This window comes from Zingiber officinale, chromosome 9A (genome assembly GCF_018446385.1).
Source record: "Zingiber officinale cultivar Zhangliang chromosome 9A, Zo_v1.1, whole genome shotgun sequence".
NCBI lineage: Eukaryota > Viridiplantae > Streptophyta > Magnoliopsida > Zingiberales > Zingiberaceae > Zingiber > Zingiber officinale.
The window spans coordinates 109,178,421-109,199,540 of NC_056002.1; positions in this window are offsets into that span (position 1 = coordinate 109,178,421).

Here is a 21,120-nt window from a genome sequence, read left to right on the forward strand (position 1 = left end):
ACCTAAACCCCAGAGATAAAATCTAAAAAAAATAACTTTAATACTACAACCAAAACCTGAACCCTAAAAATAAACTCTTAAAAAAAAATTATTTTTTATTTTTTTTTCAATTATTTTTTTAATTCATAAATTTAAAAAAATAAAAAAAAATAAAAACAATTGTTATCCTGCGCGGCGCGCACAGTCGCGTACTGTGGCGTCGCGCAGGATAACAAATTTGTGTGTATATATATATATATATATATATATACTTTATATTATATATAATATATTATTTATATTTTATTTGGTATTAATTAGACTAATAGTCAATATAAAATCTTTATATATTTATATCTTATTATTTTCTTAACTAATCAAATGAACCTGTAATTAAATAATTCTAAATTCTAATTAAATGGTAACTTAACTCAATAAATCTCTTTAATTAAATAAATGGTTTCAGACATTACAACAACATATTTTAGGATAATAATATCTACAACTCTTCCAAATTGAAAAAATACAGCGTGCTATAACTATAAGTCTCCCTTAATTTCTGAATGTTTTCTCTCCTAAATTTATATCAAGGTAGTTGAAAATGATTATATACATAATGTCTTTGGACAAAACCTTATGTATCTGAAGATCTGTAAATAGTTATCTATGCATGCATTGGATGACTTATGTAAACAATCTTAGACCAATTTGGGGATATTTTTGATATGATAATGCTCCCTTTTATTTAAGATATATATAGTAGTCATATAGACATGTATATACTCTATAGTTATTTTAAAGAAGTTTTTGACTTGCAGTATTTTACTCATGGGACAGAAACTACGCCTGTTGTGACTGTTTCTTAATTTGAGGTGCAGAATTTTTCCACCATTGGATATTTGTTGGTGCCATGCGTACTTCCCAGTTGGTCGATCTTCACGGCTTCTAGTGGCCATCTAGAAACCAATGATTGCTTCCAAAATGAAGAACACCTGTTTTTTTTTCCCATGAGAATGATAATTTTGAATTTGTATTGCCCTTGTCTCTTGATAGCAGCTATTTTTTTTGTCGCAAAAGAATTAAAGTTGGAATATGCTCTAGTTTTACATCTCTTGTTTTTAAAGGGACAAGTGTAGAAGTTACCGTGAAACGGAGAAAGGATTAATCAAGCAACGTTCTTGCAGGGCATAATTGCAAGACCAGGGGCGAGTTCTCGTGGTTGCTGGATCTATTTCACTGTGCATTCCTTGTCAATTATGTGGGCGGTGTCACACTTGGACAATACTGAAGCAGGTTCCATACCTTCGGTGTGGTTTTTCGGTGCGTCACTATTTGTGGAGTAGGCTGCGAGATGCTTTCTTATTGACGTTGCTCCTAATTCGTGATTTGTGTCCTCTCTTTAGCTTTACAGAGCCACTCGCATGGTTGTCATCGGGTAACCTGTTGATGATGACAGAGATTTATTTCGGCCTTTCTTTCTCACCTCTTCAATCTTAAATCAAGGGAACGTACAATCTGAGCTGATATTTCGTGCATTCTTAGATAAAATCTTGTGCATCAGTGAGCAGGTTCCAGGTTTTGTAAACATGCATAAGTAAAAAATAAAGTAATAATAATTTCTAATTATTACATCATACGCATACAAAGATACAAGGATATAACAAATCAAATCATGATCGCATAATTAAAATTTTTACAACAAGTAATTTACGCTAGATATACCTTATGAATGACCTGTAACGAGAAGGACAACAACCGTAGTGACGTTGTCGATGTAGGATTGAAAAGCGCTAGAGAGGGGGTGTGAATAGCGCTCATAGTTAATTCGTTCATTTTGTAAAACTTTAAGTAAATACTCAGTGGAAAAGTAAAAAGACACAATCCATACACTAAGATTTTACTTGGTTCGGAGCATGTGACGACTCCTACTCCAAGGCTTGCATGTAAGAGTGCTTTCGGTGGACAATCACTATAAATTCGCAGAATTACAAATGCAATGATTAAATATAGTAATGGAAATTATATCGACAATTAAGAACAGAGAATTTAAAGCTTCCGGCTGTCGTAGTCGAGTTACGGTTTTGTCTGATCGTCTTTTGAGCAGCTTGAAAAAGCGAAAGTCGTTCGTTGTGTTTTTCTAAAGCTCCTGGTCAAAGCTTCTTTTATAAGCTGTTCTGAATGCCCGAAACCCCTCCGGGCACTTGGACCACGCGGCTCAGCCACTCCGCGCGCGCCACATCAGCTTGGCGATAACTTTTGCGTTCCGAGCGCCTGGGCCGACTCCAAGCATCCGAACCCCGGGCGCCCGAACCCCTTCTGGGCGCCCGGACTAGCTTTTCCCAACCCCTTATTTTTTGCAAAATAAAGTTAGTTCAGGCATAAAACAATATATATAGACTGAAGTTTGATAGTCTTTGACTGTCCGATTCTGACTTTGAGTTTCGTCGAAACTGTAGGATGAATCGACGCCTACTGTTCCTGTTGGATCGCGGCGGCCGGCTAGAAGGTGGGGGGGGGGGGGGGGGGGTTAATAGCCTGAAAATAAAAAATAAACCTTCTTGAACTCTTAAACTAACACTTGGATAAATTACCTAAACAGAAAGTAAATCAGAAAAGACGAGGCATCGAATTTGACTTGGTTACAACCGGGGAGGTTGTTAATCTAAGGAAGATGATCGTACTAAAAACTCCTTCAGGCGGAGAAACCTCTTACAACGATGAAGCGCAGAAAACAGAAGCTTAATTACAGAGAAAGCGTACAAGTGTAGAAAGAATGAATTGCTTGAATTGTTGAAAAGCTTCTGGACCAAGGCTGTATTTATAAACTTGGTTGGGGCACCCCGAAGGGGTTCCGAACGCCTTGGGGGGTAAAAATTTATCCCCCAACGTTTAGATCGCGTTTGACGTGATCTAGTCAAAAAGTCAACTCTGGGCGCCCGGAAAGGTTCCGGGCGCCCTGGACAGTTCCGGGCGCCCCGGTTGGAAAAGTCAACCCCATTGACTTTTCCAGCCTGGGTCTTCTGCTCCGGCTCTGTTCGCCTCAGACCGAGTCTTCTACTCGCTTGGGTGATCTCTGCCATCCGGAATAGGGCTCACTCGAACCAAACTTCTGGTTTTCTCGAGCAGACTTCCGCTCCGGCTTCTCGTCCCTCGAAATCGCCGCGTGCTTCCTTCTCATTCGCCAGCGTACTCATCCGTAGTCTTCGTCCCTCGGTCGCACCCCATGCCGACCTTCTCGCTAGCTGCATCTCTTGCTTCTCGAGCAGTCTTCCGCTCCAGCTTCTCGGCCCTCAGAACCACCGCATGCTTCCTTCTCGTCCGCCGGTGTACTCTTCCGCAGCACCTCGTCCCTCAGATGCACCGCGTGTCGTCCTTCTCGCTAGCTGCATCTTCCGCTCGACTACCTGTGCTCCTAAGCTCCTGCACACTTAGAGACAAGGTTAAAAACACACAGGACCTAACTTAACTTGTTGATCACACCAAAACAACCTTGGAGTTCCAACAATCTCTCCCTTTTTGATGTGAGCAACCCAAGTTAAGCTAGGGTAAAAATAGACATAAAAATAAACTAACTAAATTTGCAATTAAGTGCAAAAAGATAAAAAATTGTCTACCTCCATCTAGACTTATACTTTTCCTTCTCCTCCTTTGATCATATATATACAAAAAATGGGGTTTCGAAAAAAATCTAAGGGTTAAAAAAAATTTCTCACTTTCTTTAGAAAATTCTAAGTTAGAGAATTAATAATTTCTAGCAAAAATTATTCTAAGTTAAACAATTTCTAAGAAAAAAAATTTGGTAAGAAAATTTTCTAAGGAAAAATTCAAAAAAAAAAATCTAAGTAAAGTTTTAAATAAGAGAAAAACAATTCTGACTTAAGGAATTTTGTAAAAAAAAAAATTGAAAATTTTTTAAGTATAAATTTCAAAACAATTTTTTTCTTTTATGTAAAAGTTCTACGCAAAAAAAAATTCTAAGAATTTTTTTTTGAAAATTTAAAAAATGTTTTAAAAAACTTTTTAAAACATTATTAAGTTTCCACCTTAATGCTTTTATCAGAAAGTTAATTAAACATTTTTATTTCAATATTTTGGCTTCCAGGTCATGGCGAGGCACTAGGCCTTCTTGGTTATTGGAGCAACAACAACTTCCTTAGACAAAGCCTCATAGAGAAATTCATTGTTTAATTTTCTCGCTGAAAGCGCTAAATCTGATTAAAGGTTCAAATTAAACATGACTTTGGAACCCAATAAAGGTTCCAGCCTATTGGATTAACTAAAATTTTTTGGGGGCATACTTTTTTGCAATGTTTTTAATTTATCCCTTATGATATCAAAAATACCAATTTAAATTGTTGCATTTTCTAAAATTTGTATTAGATGAGCATGCACGATTTTTCAAGTTATCTATTTGAATTTTTCAGATTTTCATTTTCTGATTTCAATTTTTTATTTTCTAATTTTGATTTGTCTAAATCTTCTAGAGGGCAAGATTTAGCTAATATTACTTTTAAATTTTTATTTTTTTCTAATTTGTAGCAATCTTTTGTTAATAGCTTAACGAATTTAAATAATTTATCAGGAGGAAGAGATCGTACCTGACTTACCTTGTCGATCTCGTTGTCTGTGTCTTCCCCTGAAGTGTTGCTTTCTTCCGATATAACTCTCCCTTCATCGATGCTCATTTCGGAAGAGCTTGAATCACAGTCGTCGTCTTGATGATTCGCCATTAGTGCAAGCCCGAAGAACGCCTCGACTTCCGATTCGAACGACGTATCGTCCCACATCGCCTTTAGGGCTTTGTGCTTTTGGATAGGCTTCTTATCTTTATCCTTGTCCTTGTTCTTTAGCCTGGGGCAGTTGTCCTTGACGTGCCCTTCTTCGTCGCAGTGGTAGCAACGGATGGTCCTTTTCTTTTTCCCCTACGGATGGTTAGACTTCCTAGATTTACAAAAATTCTTAAACCGTCTTACCATCATTACCATTTCCTCATCGTCGAGAGAAGACTCTGACTCAGGTTCGTCTCTCGATGCTTTGAAGGTGACGTTGTGCTTAGGCTCTTTCATACCTGCACATCTTGACTCATGCACATCAAATGTCGAACAGAATTCTTCTAATGTAATTTTCACTAAGTCTTTCGAAATGTAAAAGACATCTACTAGTGGTGCCCATTTTGAATTTCTCGGAAAAGAATTTAACACGTACCTTAGCGAATCTCGGTTACTTACTGTCTCTCCGAGATTCGAAAGTCCAGTGATGATTTCCTTTATCCTTGAGTGCAGATGCGCAACTGTCTTGTCTTCCCCAAGTCGCAGGCTGGTGAGCTGGTTACGGAGTAGATCTTGTTTTGCAAGCTTTGCTTCGGACGTTCCTTCATGCAGCTCAAGAAACTTCTCCCAAAGTTCCTTCGCTGAGTCGTAGTTGTTGATCCAGTTGACTTCTTGTGGCAGAAGAATGGTTAGTAGATGACACTCAACTTTGTCGTTTGCCACGTAGTCGGCCTGCTCCTTTTTTGTCCAATGGTGTTTCTCCTTACCTTCTGGAGCAGTAAAATCGAATTCCATAATTAACATTAAATCGAAATCAATTTTAAAGAATACCTACATTCACTTTTTCCAACTAACGAATTCCCCTTCTAACTTCGGCGGGTAGATGCTTGGTCCGGCCATTATCTTTGCTTCGATCAACGGTTAGTCCTCCTGAAGCGCCTTGGCTCTGATACCACTTGTTGGATCGCGGCGGCCGGCTAGAAGGGGGGTTGAATAGCCTGAAAATAAAAAATAAACTCTTCTCGAACTCTTAAACTAACACTTGGATAAATTAGCTAAACAGAAAGTAAATCAGAAAAGACGAGGCACCAGATTTGACTTGCTTACAACCGAGGAGGTTGTTAATCAAATGAAGATGATCATACTAAATTCTCCTTCAGGTGGAGAAGCCTCTTACAATGATGACGCACTGAAAACAAAAGCTTAACTACAGAGAAAGCGTACAAGTGTAGAAAGAATGAATTGCTTGAGTTGTTGAAAAGCTTCTGAACCAAGGTTGTATTCATAGCCTTGGTTGGGGCGCCCTGAAAGGGTTCCGGACGTCTTGGGGGGGATAAAACATTATCCCCCAATGTTCAGATCGCGTTTGATGCGATCTGGTCAAAAAAGTCAACTCCGGGCGCTCGGAAGGGTTCCAGGCGCCCCGTCTGGAAAAGTCAACCTCGTTGACTTTTTCCAGCCTGAGTCTTCTGCTCCGGCTTCGTTCACCTCAGACCAAGTCTTCCGCTCGCTTGAGTGATCTCTGCCATCCGGAATAGGGCTTATCCAAACCCAACTTCCGGTCTTCTCGAGCAGGCTTCCGCTCCGGCTTCCTTCTCATCCGCCAGCGTACTCATCCGCAGTCTTCGTACCTCGGTCGTACCCCATGCCGACCTTCTCGCTAGCTGCGTCTCTTGCTCCTTGAGCAGTCTTCCGCTCCGGCTTCTTGTCTCTCGGAACCACCGCACGCTTCCTTCTCGTCCGTCGATGTACTCTTCTGCAGCGCCTCGTCCCTCGGACGCACCGCGTGTCGTCCTTCTCGCTAGTTGCGTCTTCCGCTCGACTACCCGTGCTCCTAAGCTCCTGTACACTTAGACACAAGGTTAAAAACACACAGGACCTAACTTAACTTGTTGATCACACCAAAATAACCTTGGGGTTCTAATAGTTCCCTCTTTGAGGAATACATCCTCACCTACTCCTCTTAGGAGAAGTTACCTATTGTTAGATCGGTCCTCCAAACTGACTGGACTTTTTGCCTAGGGTTACCATCCCCTAGGACTTAGGGTTACCATCCCTTAGGGGGTTCATCAGCCTAGGATTACGACCCCCTAGGACCTAGGGTTACCACCCCCTAGGAATTTCCTCCTGCCTAACCGCAGCTAGGACTTTTCACCACCTAGGGTTGTTAGAGTGTATACTAAAAGTCTAGCTTTTTGTAAACATTTATTTTGAAATAAAGAATCACATTGGTCATATGTCTACATTTATATGCTAAGTATAGTTGTTCAATTAATTTATATTATAGATAACATGGTGTGTGGTGTCACACATAGAAGATCATGTTATCATTTCCTTATAAATTACAAAAAGTAGCTCACGACTAAGATGGAAAGGAACAAACCATTGGAATAGTCATAGTGTAATTTGGTATTAGTTTATCTTAATTATAAAATTACACTAGTACACTCTGAGTGTATTGAGTAGGATCATTTAAGGTAAGTTCTTTTTATACTGACTGCATAAAAGAACAAGATCTTTGTTATTATGGAAGTGTGTGCTCTTAATCCTAATATAATAACAAGCACATATATTTAATATTTATTTCTTTAATTTATCAAAGGGTGTGATTTAGTTCGATAAATCAATAGGCCAAATAAGTTGGGAAATAATATTATTTATAGTGTGTGTTGTTGATTATAAAAGGAAACTGTGTCATAGGAATCTAGGTTGATGATGTCCCCAAGAGGAGCTCATAAGGATTGTCATGAAAACCCTACAGGTGGACTTAGTCCGACATGACGATGAAGTTGAGTGGTACTACTCTTGGAGCTAGATATTAATTAAGTGAGTTGTCAGTAACTCATTTAATTAGTGGGCATTCTATATCTTAAACATAGGGAGACTAACACACTCATGATAAGAAGGAGCCCATATAGTAATATGAGATTGGTGCGGTAGTTCAATAATAACTCTTTGGTGGAATGAGATATTATTGATGAACTCGAGTTGGGTGTTCGGGGCGAACACGGGAAGCTAAAGTTCATCAGGAGACCAAAACCAATTCCTCCTCTTGGTCCCTATCGTAGCCTCTTATTTATAAAGTCTTATACCCACCTATACCCACCTTCTTACCCATCCTTAGGTGGCTGGCCAAGCCAAGCTTGGAGCCCAAGCAAGGGACGACCAAGATAAGGCTTGGATGGGTTGAGGTGTGGCCGACCCTAGCTTGGAGCCCAAGCTTAGGTGGTCGGCCACATAAAAAATAAAAGGAGTTTATTTCAAAATCTTTCCTTATGTGGGAGTCATGGTTTTAAAAGAGAGCTTAAAATTTAAATCTTTCCTTTTATAACTTTCTACAAAAGATTAAGAGAAAGATTTGATATCTTTCCTTATTTATAGTTAAAAGGAAGATTTTAATTTTTGATAAAACTTTCCTTTTTTGTAACCATCCTCATGATTTTAAAAGAGAGTTTTAAAATTAAATTTTACCTTTTATAGTTTCTACAAAAGATTAAGAGAAAGGTTTGATATCTTTCCTTAGTTGTAGATTGAAAGGAATATTTTAATTTTGGAGAAAACTTTCCTTATTGTAATCATCCACATGTTTTAATAGAGAGATTTTAATTTATAAAAGTTTCCTTTTATAACCAACCATGAAGGGAATTTTTTAAAGAGAAATTTTATTTTAAAAATTTCTGGAAACAAATTAGGAAATTTTAATTTTGTGTTTAAAACTTTCCTTATTTGAAGGATTTGAGGTGGCCGACCACATTAATAGAAGAAAAGGAAATTTTTTTTATCAATTAAATTTTTCTTTCAATGGTAAAGAAAATAAGGAAGTTTTTATTAAAACTTTCCTTATTTGCCAAGACCAAGGAATATAAAAGAGAGGGTAGAGGTGCCTCACCTCATAAGAACATACATCTAGTATTCCTCTCTTCTCTTCCTTGTGGTGGTCAGCCCTCTCTTCCTCTTCCTCTCCTATTCTTTTTCCTTGTGTGACCGGTGACATCTTCACATCAAGGAGCTTGGTGGTGGTCGGATCTTGTTAGAGGAAGAAGAAGAGATAGGAGGCTTTGTTTCTTAGCATCCCTTGGAGCTTGGTTGGTGGCCGAAAGTTCTTCATCTCTTGAAGATTGGTGGTGGCCGAAACTTGCTTGGAGAAGAAGGAAGCTTGGGTGGATTCTTGTTTCAGTAGATCATTGCCCACACGACGTCCGAGATAAGAAGAGGAATACGATAGAAGATCGTGAGGTTTATCAGCTACAAAGAAAAGTATAACTAGTTGTCTTGTTCCGCATCATACTAGTTTTCTTTGTACAGATTTTGAAATACCAAACACAAGAGGCTAACATTTTTAAGTTTTCGAATTTATGATTCAAGTTTGTGTTTCTTTTGTTTTTTCGATCTTATGATTCGATTGTTCTTAATGGTTAAACCTAGGGTTACTATAAGAAGATTAAATATTGAATTTCATTGAAAGGCTTTGTCTAGGAAGTGGTGGATGCTCTCATAACCAAGAAGGCCTAGTGCCTCACCATGTTTAACCTGGAAGTCGATCTCTGAAATAAATATTTAATCAAATTTGTAACATAGGTGGATTTAGATTAATAATGTTAAACATCGTTTGCAATCCAAGTCTAAACATCTAAGAACAGATAAGTTGAATTTGGAATCAATAATGTTAAGTTCTGTTTGTGATTCCAAATTTAATTTCTAAAGAACACAATAGGTTGTTAGGAAAGGTTCAGGACTTGTACAAAATTTTTGTACAGGGGAACCGGTACGATATTCCGAGTAGCAACCAACAATTAGTATCAGAGCTAGGGTTTACATCTGTGTGTTTGGTTTTCATTTTAATTATGCACATGTCATACATATTTTAGGCAGGATAATAGTAGGATGTGCAAATAGATTTAACTCTGTGGTTGCAGGCATCTTAGATCCAACTATTATGGCCCTAATGTGATTGTGTGTGATTGGACCCTCAGATATGTCGAGGCCATTTTATGTGTGTACATGATTGTATGTATTAAATATAGCAGGAGTTGTATTAGTTTTAGGATTTTATATTTTTGTTTCGATCTAGATTACATATACATTCCCTTGTGGAATATATGATCGATAAATGTAAAATTCTATTTTTATCGCAGATCGTATCCTTGTGAGGTGTGGTACTATTTGAGGACCAAAGGCACAGTGGAATAAGGAAGCAAGATAGATGCGGCGACTAAACCCGATTGCAGTGGCTAAAGATGGCAGCAGCTAGGGTTGGTAGCACACGGAGGATAGTGATGGAAAAGGCTATAATAGTTGAAAAATTGTTTTTCCATATTTATTGCTTTATTTGCTGTGATGTGTGTGTGCATGGTTAAAATTCCTCACCTTAAATAACTAAGTGGGAGAGGGATAAGTAAATAAATTTCGCGGTCTCCATTACTGGTTTGTAAGTGATGTAACAAACTTGCGTGTAGGCTCTGAGTGTCTCCCTCCACAACAGATGAGTTTGTTTACGGATCACTAGATCAAACTTCCTTTATGGATGATTATAGGAAATTATTTAGGAGCATGTGATCTTCTCCAACTGAATGGGCGTAATCCTATTTAATGGACTAAGTATCAAGTAATGGTATACACTTAGGCACATTTAATAGTATCCTCCCCAACGAAGTCACTGCTATTATTTTTGTGACCAAAGAAATACCAACTATTAATTTTATTTGTCATAAAGTTAGGATGACAAGATAATAAAATTAATGGGTAAGACCCTCCGCTTACAAATGTTTGATTTTGTATACGTCCACACTAACGTGGCATGCAAAATTCACGATGTTTTGAGGTGTTGGAAAATTTAAATAATATTATTCGAGGAATCAATATTATTCTAAATTTAGAGTCTTGACCAAAAGTTTATTTTGTGATTCTTAGGATAACTTTCAACCCACTGGCTATTATACTGAAAGAGAACAAACTTACTGGTCCCAATTACATAGATTGGAAAAGAAACCTGAACATTGTCCTAACTGCTGAAGGTTATAAGTTTGTACTGTTAGAGGTCTGCCCTAATGTACCTAATAGTGATTCTAGTGAAGAGGAGATTGAGTATCATAAGAAATGGGTCAAGGAAGATGAGATGGAGCGGAGTTACATTTGACTTTTATATCAAATGTGTTGTAACATCAGCATCAGACCATGCCTACTGGCCATGACATGATGTACAATCTCAAGAAACTCTTCGGACACTAGAATCGGGCTAACAGGAAAGACTGTATGATCTCTAGGTACTGGACTAAAAGCAGGAATGAAGAAACCGAAAGGCAAGTGCTTCATTTGCAAGCAGTATGGACATTTGTAGGTCGACTGTCCTCGTAGGAAGAGAACAATATAGGTATAGTAGTTGGAACATGCTTAGTGGTATTATCTACTGATACCTGGCTTGTAGATATGATAACCACTGATCATGTCTGCAAATCATTGCAGGGGTTCTAGGAAACCCGACAAATACATGAAGGAGAAATCACTGTTTGCATGGGTAATGCTACAGAAGTAGCAGTTGTTGCAGTGAGAGATGTTTATAGGAATAAAATATTGGTTTTAAGAAATTATCTTTACGTACCAAGTTTTAGAAAGAACTTGATTTCAGTTTCTAAACAATACAAGGATGGATATTCTGTCTATTTATGATAGCAAAGGTGTTATCAAGATAAATAGGGAAATTATCTGTTCTAGTACGTTCGTTGGCAATTTGTAAATCCAATAACTCCCACGATGCAACAAATGGAAATTAATAGCATGTCTTCTAATTCTAATAAGAGAAAGGAACATTCGGAAATGAACCAAATATATCTTTGACATCTAAGGCTTGGTCATATTAACTTGAGTAGGATTCAAAGGACTCTTGGGTTCATTAGTGTTGGAAAACTTTCCAACTTGTGAATCTTGTTTGGAAGGAAAAATGACCAAGAGACCTTTTAAGGTCAAGGGGTATAGAGCCAAAGATGTGTTAGAACTGGTTCATTCTGATTTGTGTGGTCCTATGTCTATCCAGGCAAGAGGTGGTTTCGAATATTTTATCTCTTTCATAGACAATTATTCGAGATATGGGTACATTTACTTGATGCGACGTAAGTCTGAATGTTTTGATAAATTCAAAGAGTACAAGGCTGATGTGGAGAAACGTCATGGTAAAAGTATCAAGACACTACGGTCTGATCGTGATGGCGAATACCTCTTTGGAGAGTTTAGGAATTACTTATCAGAGGCTGGGATTCAATCCCAATTGTCTGCACCTAGTACATCCCAACAGAATGGTGTGGCAGAACGAAGGAATAGGACTCTTATGGAAATGGTTAGATCGATGATGAGTTATTCAGAATTACCAAATACGTTTTGGGGATATGCTCTGGAAATATCAGTATGCATTTTGAATATTGTACCTTCTAAATCAGTACCCTTTACTCCCATGGAATTGTGGAATAGGCATAAACCTAGTCTGACTCATATTCGGATATGGGGTAGTCCAGCACATGAGTTGAAGGGAGATACTGACAAGTTGGAATCACGTATAGAAGTTTGTTTGTTTGTGGGATATCCTAGAGTAGCCTATCGTAGCCTTTTATTTATAAATTCTTATATGCACCTATACCCACATTCTTACCCATCCTTAGGTGGTCGGCCAAGCCAAGCTTGGAACCCAAGAAAGGGCCGGCCAAGATAAGGCTTGGATGGGTTGTGGTGTGGCCGGCACTAGCTTGGAGCCCAAGCTTAGGTGGCCGACCATATAAAAAATAAAAGGAGTTTATTTTAAAATCTTTCCTTATGTGGAAGTCATGATTTTAAAAGAGAGTTTAAAATTTAAATCTTTCTTTTTATAGCTTTCTACAAAAGATTAAGAAAAATGTTTGATATCTTTCCTTATTTATAGTTAAAAGGAAAATTTTAATTTTTGATAAAACTTTCCTTTTTTGTAACCATCCTCATGATTTTAAAAGAGAGTTCTAAAATTAAATTTTACCTTTTATAGTTTCTACAAAATATTAAGAGAAAGGTATGATATCTTTCCTTATTTATAGATTGAAAGGAAGATTTTAATTTTGAAGAAAACTTTCCTTATTGTAATTATCCACATGTTTTAATAGAGAGATTTTAATTTATAAAAGTTTACTTTTATAACCAACCATGAAGGGAATTTTTTAAAGAAAAATTTTATTTTAAAAATTTTTTGAAACAAAATTAAGAAGTTAATTTTGTGTTTAAAACTTTCCTTGTTTGGAGGATTTGAGGTGACCGGCTACATTAATAGAAGAAAAGGAATTTTTTTATCAATTAAATTTTTTTTCAATGGTAAAGAAAATAAGGAAGTTTTTATTAAAACTTTCCTTATTTGCCAAGACCAAGAAATATAAAAGAGAGGGTAGAAATGCCTCACCTCACAACAACAATAGATCTTCTATTATTCCTCTCTTCCTTGGTGGTGGCCGGCCCTCTCTTCCTCTTCCTCACCTATTCTTCTTCCTTGTGTGACCGACGACATCTTCATCTCAAGGAGCTTGGTGGTGGCCGAATCTTGTTAGAGGAAGAAGGAGAGATAGGAGACTTTGTTTCTTAGCATCCCTTGGAGCTTGGTTGGTGGTCGAAAGTTCTTCATCTCTTGAAGATTGGTGGTGGCCGAAACTTACTTGGAGAAGAAGGAAGCTTGGGTGGATTCTTGTCTTGGTAGATCGTCACTCACACGACGTCCGAGATAAGAAGAGGAATACGATAGAAGATCATGAGGTTTATTAGCTACAAAGAAAGGTATAACTAGTTGTCTTGTTCCGCATCATACTAGTTTTCTTTGTACAGATTTTGAAATACCAAACACAAGAGGCTGACGTTTTTAAGTTTTGAATTTATGATTCGATTTTGTGTTTCTTTTGTTTTTTCGATCTTGTGATTCGATTGTTCTTAATGATTAAACCTAGGGTTACTATAAGGAGATTAAATATTGAATTCCATTGAAAGACTTTGTCTAGGAAGTGGTGGATGCTCCCATAACCAAGAAGGCCTAGTACCTCGCCATGTTTAACCTGGAAGCTTATCTCTGAAATAAATATTTAATCAAATTTGTAACATAGGTGGATTTGGATTAATAATGTTAAGCATCGTTTGCAATCCAAGTCTAAACCTCTAAGAACAGATAAGTTGAATTTGGAATCAATAATGTTAAGTTCTATTTGCGATTCCAAATTTAATTTCTAAAGAACACAATAGGTTGTTAGGAAAGATTTAGGACTTGTACAAAATTTTTGTACAGGGGAACCGGTACGATATTCCGAGTAGCAACCAACAACCGCCCCCTAGAACCTAGGGTTACCATCCCCTAGGGTTTTCCACCTGCCTAGAATCCACTAGGACTTTTGCCTAAGACAACTTAAGACTTTCCTGCAAGCTCAATGAACCTTGTTAGATAACAAGACAACTTAACTTTGGACCCTTTGACATAATCAAAATACAGGTTTGATCATCGGATGCTTCCCGCGTCAACAGTCGAACCTCGCCTCTATTCATATCCACACTAAGTTCCTCAAGACAACTCCATGAGTACAAGTCTCTCCTTCGGAAGTTACTAGCCATGAGCGAAGAAGAGGGATCAAGAGGAAGAAGAAACAAACAAAGAAGATGTCTCTTCCTTGCTTGGTGGTCACTACAACAAGGAGAAGGATTTCTCCTTGTTGTGGGTGGCGGCAAAGAGAGGAGATAAGGAGAGAAGGATTGGGCTTCCAAAAATCCAATCAACCAAATAATGAAACTTGTCTCTAATTCTCTCCCAATTACATCTATATATAATCCTCTTTAATGAGTTGGATTAGAAAGTTCAAATCCAACTCATTATCCTTTAACCAAAAATTAGTGCATTAACCCCTTGGTTTAGTTCACAACTAAACCAAGTTGGTTCATGACTAATTCAAGATTAAACCAAATATGGTTCAACTCTACCATAAGAGATGTAGCTCATCCGTGCTTCCATCATAACAAATATTTCAATATTTGTCTTATGTATGGTCCAACTATAATTTCTCTCATGTTATGAATTATACTACAGACATTTAGTAAATAAATTTAAGACAATCAAACATATAATATACACTTAAATAGTAAATCTATATTTAGTAAAAATTGTAAGATGATTGCCATATGACATTCCTCAAAATCTAACATACATTACATAGGATATCCACACTCACAGGTGTGTGGTGAATCTCCGACTATAATACACTGACTCCTATATGTTTTATTACTACACTTAATCTCACCACCTGATGACCCTAATAGAGTCAGTAAACAAGTTAAAGTATAGCCCCAGCATATAGAGTCTTCATGTTGTCTCGGGTCATAAGGACTACTAGTGTACAATCACAACTAAAGACTTATCCACTCGATAAATGATAACCACTTGGAAAGTCCGTATGAGGGTTATTCGATGAACTCATCGTATAAGCATTCATCTGTATACTTGAACATTTCTATGTCCTTACCAATAAAATATGGTACACTACATCACATATGCTATTCTCTAACTCGAGCGACCTTTTATCCTTGTTTATTAGGTTGTCCAATTGACTAAGAACATGTTTAGAATATCCAGTGAATGTTGATGTATTTCATGATGGTCATCATATGTACCACCCCATCTCACTATAGTATATTCAAGGACTTTATCTATGCATCTAGCATGAGTATAAAGATAAAGTAAATATCATGCTAAAAGTAATTATATTAAAATAAAGGATGTTTATTTACATGAGTCAATAAAGTCTTATCCAACAGTTAGCTTGCAGGGCACTTATTCTAACACAGGGTATATACATAGTCACTATTAACAGGAAAATGCTCTATCACGAATGGTCTTGTGGATGGATATGATAAGGTAGCGGAAAAACGCTCTATCACGAATGGTCCCGTGGGCAATCAAGGTATGTAAACAATCACTGCCTATGAGAGAACGTTCTATCATGGATGGTCCTGTAGGTAGATAGGGTATATAAATAGTCACTGTCTGCGGGAGAACACTTTATCATGAATGGTCTCATGGGCAGACAGGGTATATAAACAATCACTATCTATAAGAGAACACTCTACTACAGATGGTCCCGTGGGCATATAAGATATATATGTAGCTATCTAGCTATGGACTACCGATGAACACGCTACCACAGATAGTCACATGAATAGTCCTATGCATCATAATCGTTGATAACTCTCTCAACTACGAATGAGAGATAATGGTCGACATAGTATATTAATGATTGTTGATGATTCTCTCAACCACGAATGAGAGACAACGGTCATTAGCACATAACAACATAATGGTAAGCAAAAAGTAAAAAATCACATCCAGTATAATGCTCTATAGCTACACCTCTGTCTAACCTTACTAGCGTATAGGCAAGAGACTAAATAACAAATCAAGGTCTAGTATGATACTCGATATCATAAACTACGGTATGATTTTATTCATATATAGGCATGAACCTAACATAAACAATCATGCCCACAAAATATTAGTCAACCAATCTTATCAAGAGAATACTAGTCATCTATGTTGGATCGAGAAATTCGCTAGAGGGGGTGAATAACAATTAAAAAAAACTATCGTATCGAGAGTAAGCAGCAGAAGAAAAAAAAAGCAAACACAAACTAATTTACTTGGTTCGGAGCCTTAGTCGACTCCTACTCCAAGGCCCGCACTCGTCGAATGCTTTCGTTGGGCAATCACTAATAGTTCGTAAAATTAGATTACAATTTTGAGTACAGGAACTATTAAGAACAATAGCGACAACAAAATAAAGGAAAGAAAAACTCTTTAGCAGTACGTTGTCGGAGTAGCGTTGCAACGTCGTAGGAGCACAGCGCAGTAGAGCAGATATTGTTGTTGTGTTCTGAAGCTCTAGAGAAGACCTCTTATATAGGAAGCTCCAGGCACCCGGATCCCTTCCGGGCGCCTGGACTGTGACGTAGCCCAGCCAACCAGAGCGCTCCATGTTGCAACGTCAGTTGGGGATAACTTTTGCATTCTGGGCGCCGAATCCCTTTCGGGCGCCCGGATCCCTTCCGAGTGCCCAAACCATCAGGGCGCCCGGATCCCTTCCGGGTGGTCGGACCGTCCAGGCACTCGAATCCCTTCCAGGCACCCGGGCCTCTATTTTCCAACTACCTGCAAAAAAACGTTAGTCCGAGGACAAATGCAAATTATGCTACCCTGCAAACAAATTATTGGCATAGTTATATAAGGAATGAGTAGTAATTAGATTCTATCTCACCGAGACCGGAATCTAGTCAAGATCTCAACTTAGAGTTCCGAAATGGTTCTAAGTTGGATCAACGTCTAAGTTCCATTCCCGGGAACGCGTCCTCATAGTCACTCCCTTCCAGTGACTTACCTTAACTTACTTGTCAAACGTCCGGTCAGTCCTTCGACTCGTCTAGACTTCGTACCAGACATCCGGTCAGCCCTTCAATCCATCTAGACTTCGTGTCAGCTATCCGGTCGGCCCGTCGACCTAGTTGGGCTTCGTGCCAGACATCCGATCAGCCCGTCGACATGTCTAGACTTCGTGCCAGCTATTCGGTCGGCCCGTCGACCTAGCTGGGCTTCGTGCCAGCTATTCAGTCAGCCCATCGACCTAGCTGGGTTTCTCCTGCACACTTGGTCACAACATTAGATCGCAATGAAATTAACTTAACCTACTTTTTCATTTATCAAAATCTGTTAGATTGTTAGTGCTAACCGCACCAACAATCTAGTCATAATATCTCAACTAATTCTATGATATCATCATATATATAATAAAACAATGGAATCCAAGTCAAGTAGTCCTAGATGTCGGCCTGAATAAAATAACCTAGCGGAATACTCTTATTACTCTGCTAGGGTAAGATATCTATCCCGTATAAGTAAGTATAGTCTTGCTAACTTATATGCATTTATATAAGTATACAACTATACTATTGTATCACTGACATATGGTTACAAGCTTAAGTGTATCACTATATGGTATAAATGTCTGAGCATAAATCTATAATTATACTATGGTAATACTCAAACATTACATACATATAAACCAAGAAGGCTAAATAGATATCAAAATAAATCAAAATATAAGCTCAAGCAATAAAAGCTCAAGCTCAAGAATAATATAGAATGTATTAAAGTAAACAAGTAACTGTGACCTAATCAAAATATGACAATAAACAATCATACATTAAGATCAAAGATCTAAAGAGTATAAGTAAAAACTACCCATCTTAAATTGTAGAATGTGTTAATTGTCTTCTAGTCAGAAGATCTACCTCGAGTTTAAATCTTACAAGTATCAGATACAAAGCCAAAGCCAATCTAAATACTAAAATAAATCTTGGTTATCAATCTATTGATTAATGTCTATGTAAATCTATTAATCCATCCATTTACAAATTTTTCAATCCTTTAATCTGATTAGTAATTAACTTAACTATCAGATTAATTAGATAGATCAACTAATAAACTAGTTAATCACTCAATTCACTTTTTAATTGATATCACATAAACATGACTCTGTTTCATAATTCAACTAATCCTAAATGAACTATTAAATCATTAAACAATTAATTCTTTATATTAATTAACTACTAAATTTCACTTCCACTAGCGGTTAATGATATTACAACAATAACTCAATTAATCAACCCATTCTTAATTAACACATTAAATCCAAATTTGATCAGTAGCTTAATATCTTATTTAATTTGGTAATGAATAAGATTAAAGATCTAATAATCAGTTAAACTAATTTGATTAATTACTCAACCTATTAATCTATCCGTTAATAAATTATACTTAATTAACCATTGGTTTCAAATAAACCTTACAATTTGCCTTCTCCTGTTTCTTTCTTCTTTTCTTCTTCCGACGATCATTATTGTGTGGTACAGTACTGCTACAGTACCAGTCGATTGCTACAGTGCTGTTACAGTAAACCCTAATTTTGGGATTTTACCCCGAATACATCCACTCAGCACTCGTTCTCGCCCGACCAACCTAGACCTAGCCTTCTAGCCTCCTCCATCAGCCTTGCGTCCCTCGGATGCCTCCCCATCCTTCACGTCTTGCCTTCTGGAGCTTCCATCGGTCTTGTCATTGTTGTCGGGTCTTCCTTTGCCAAGAGGTCGCGCCTCCGGGACTTCATCCATTGCCAAGTCATGCTTGGACTTACACCGCTAAGACTCATCCTTGGACTTTCCTCCTTTGCCAAGATCACACTTGGACTTACGTTGCCAAGACTACATGTTTAGGCTTACATTGCCAAGACTCACCCTTGGACTTTCCTTGTTGTACATGTATCCTGCACACTCACAATGCATATCAAATACAACAATAAATCTAACTTAAACTTTTGCTCAAACATCAAAACCTAGGGTACCCAGATTGCTCCAACAATCTCCCCCTTTTTGATGTTTGGCAACCCGTTTAAGTTAGGGAAACAATATAGCAATACATATGCAAATAAATATATGTAATCTACACATGCATAAATCATGGAACCTAATCCTAGGCTCCCCCTTCACCTAAGCTCCCCCTTAAGCTAGGATTTCTTGCAAAGGTAAACTTCTCCCCTTTTACTAATAAATGAGCAATCGCTCCCCCTTCACCTAAGCTCCCCCTAGAGCTAGGATTTCTTGCAAAGGTATGTAAGTTTCCCACTTAAGCCTAAACTTCTCCCCCTTTGTCATACATCAAAAAAGAGCTCCAACAATATCCCAATTATTGGACTCTTTGACCTCTAATGACCATAAACATCATGTATTAATCCCCCATAAGATTACATACATGTTCACCACTCTTTTGGTCATTTTCTAATGCTTGAAAAACATTTTCAGACCGTATCAGTCGACTGCAAGAAGTACCAGTCGACTGTCCCCATGAAAACGAGCTTACAGAGACATTCTTTGCTCATGAATAGTATTACCAGTCGACTGGTAACTGTACCAGTCGACTGGTACACTATTCATGAAAAAATCAGCCTTTTCTGGCCAACTTCAGAAATACGCCAGAAATTCCACAGACCTCCAAAAGTCTCCAAATTTTGTGGAGAGGTCTATTATATCAATATCTACTTGGGAAAAATATAAATAAAAATATATCTATCACTAATCCCAAGATTGACATAAAACACAAAACTAGCTAAAAAGTTCAATTGAACCTTGACCTAAAGTCCTAGTTTTGGCTTCCTCTTGATGTATTTGCCCATACTAAACCATAATGCATCACTAGCATTAGTTTATATGGAATATATACATCAAAAACTAATTTTCATGCAATATGAACCCAATTCATATTTCTATGCATGAAACTCAACTCAATTGTGTCAACCCACTATGTTAGAGACTTAAGTCCATCTCCTAACCACTTGGCACATTTGATAACCCATCTACCATGGGTCCCAAAGGCTCTTCCTAACCTTAGGAATCTTAACCTTAGTCACCTCCCTTGGTGACTCATCCACTATGGCTAGGTCACTTCGATGCACCTCGGGTGACACTTGGCCTACTAAACTCACCTTCTTAACCTTAGACACCTTGTCTTTGATTAATTTCTTCTTGTCCTTAATCATGGACACCTCATCCTTGCTATAATTATATGCTACCCTAGCATATTTCTTCTTATTGGCCTTGGATGACTCTCCCTTGTCCTTGGTAACACCTCTCATACCAATGTCATGTGCTACCTTAACACTTGACCTCCTTTTGATCTTGGAAAAGATTTTTATGTTTCCAAAGCGTAACTCCCCCTAAAAATATGGTCAAACTTCCATCATTGCACCAACAATGACTTGAGGTTCCTAAATAATTAGGAAAACCAAAACTCGAAGTTTTGAGGTTCAAAATTCAATAATGAAACTAAACCTCAACCGAAACTTCACTTTGGTTTTTCTTAACCAATCCATACTTGTTTTCATCATGAAAACTCATGTAAACATTATTTAGGGTATACTTTATGAGGGAAATATAGTTTTCTATGAAAATACTTCCTATTTTCAAAGATTGACACAAATTTGAAAACTCTTGAAAACTTCAATGTTTTCTCCTAATTTGTATCTAACTTTCCAATGATGATTACTATCAAAAGATAGTCTTCACCATGGTTTTTCAAAAGTATTTTGAAATCTTTTTCAAAACCAATATCCAACCACGTTCTTTGGGCTCAATGCACATGACTTGTACATTAGCTTTCCCAATGATTGGAAGACACATAATTATGTGTTTTGATGAACCTAAAACTCAACAAGATGCACTAGATCAACATCTTGAGTTTAGTTCACCATTTTAACATCTCACTTGTATCTAACATGTATTAAAACACATACAAGTC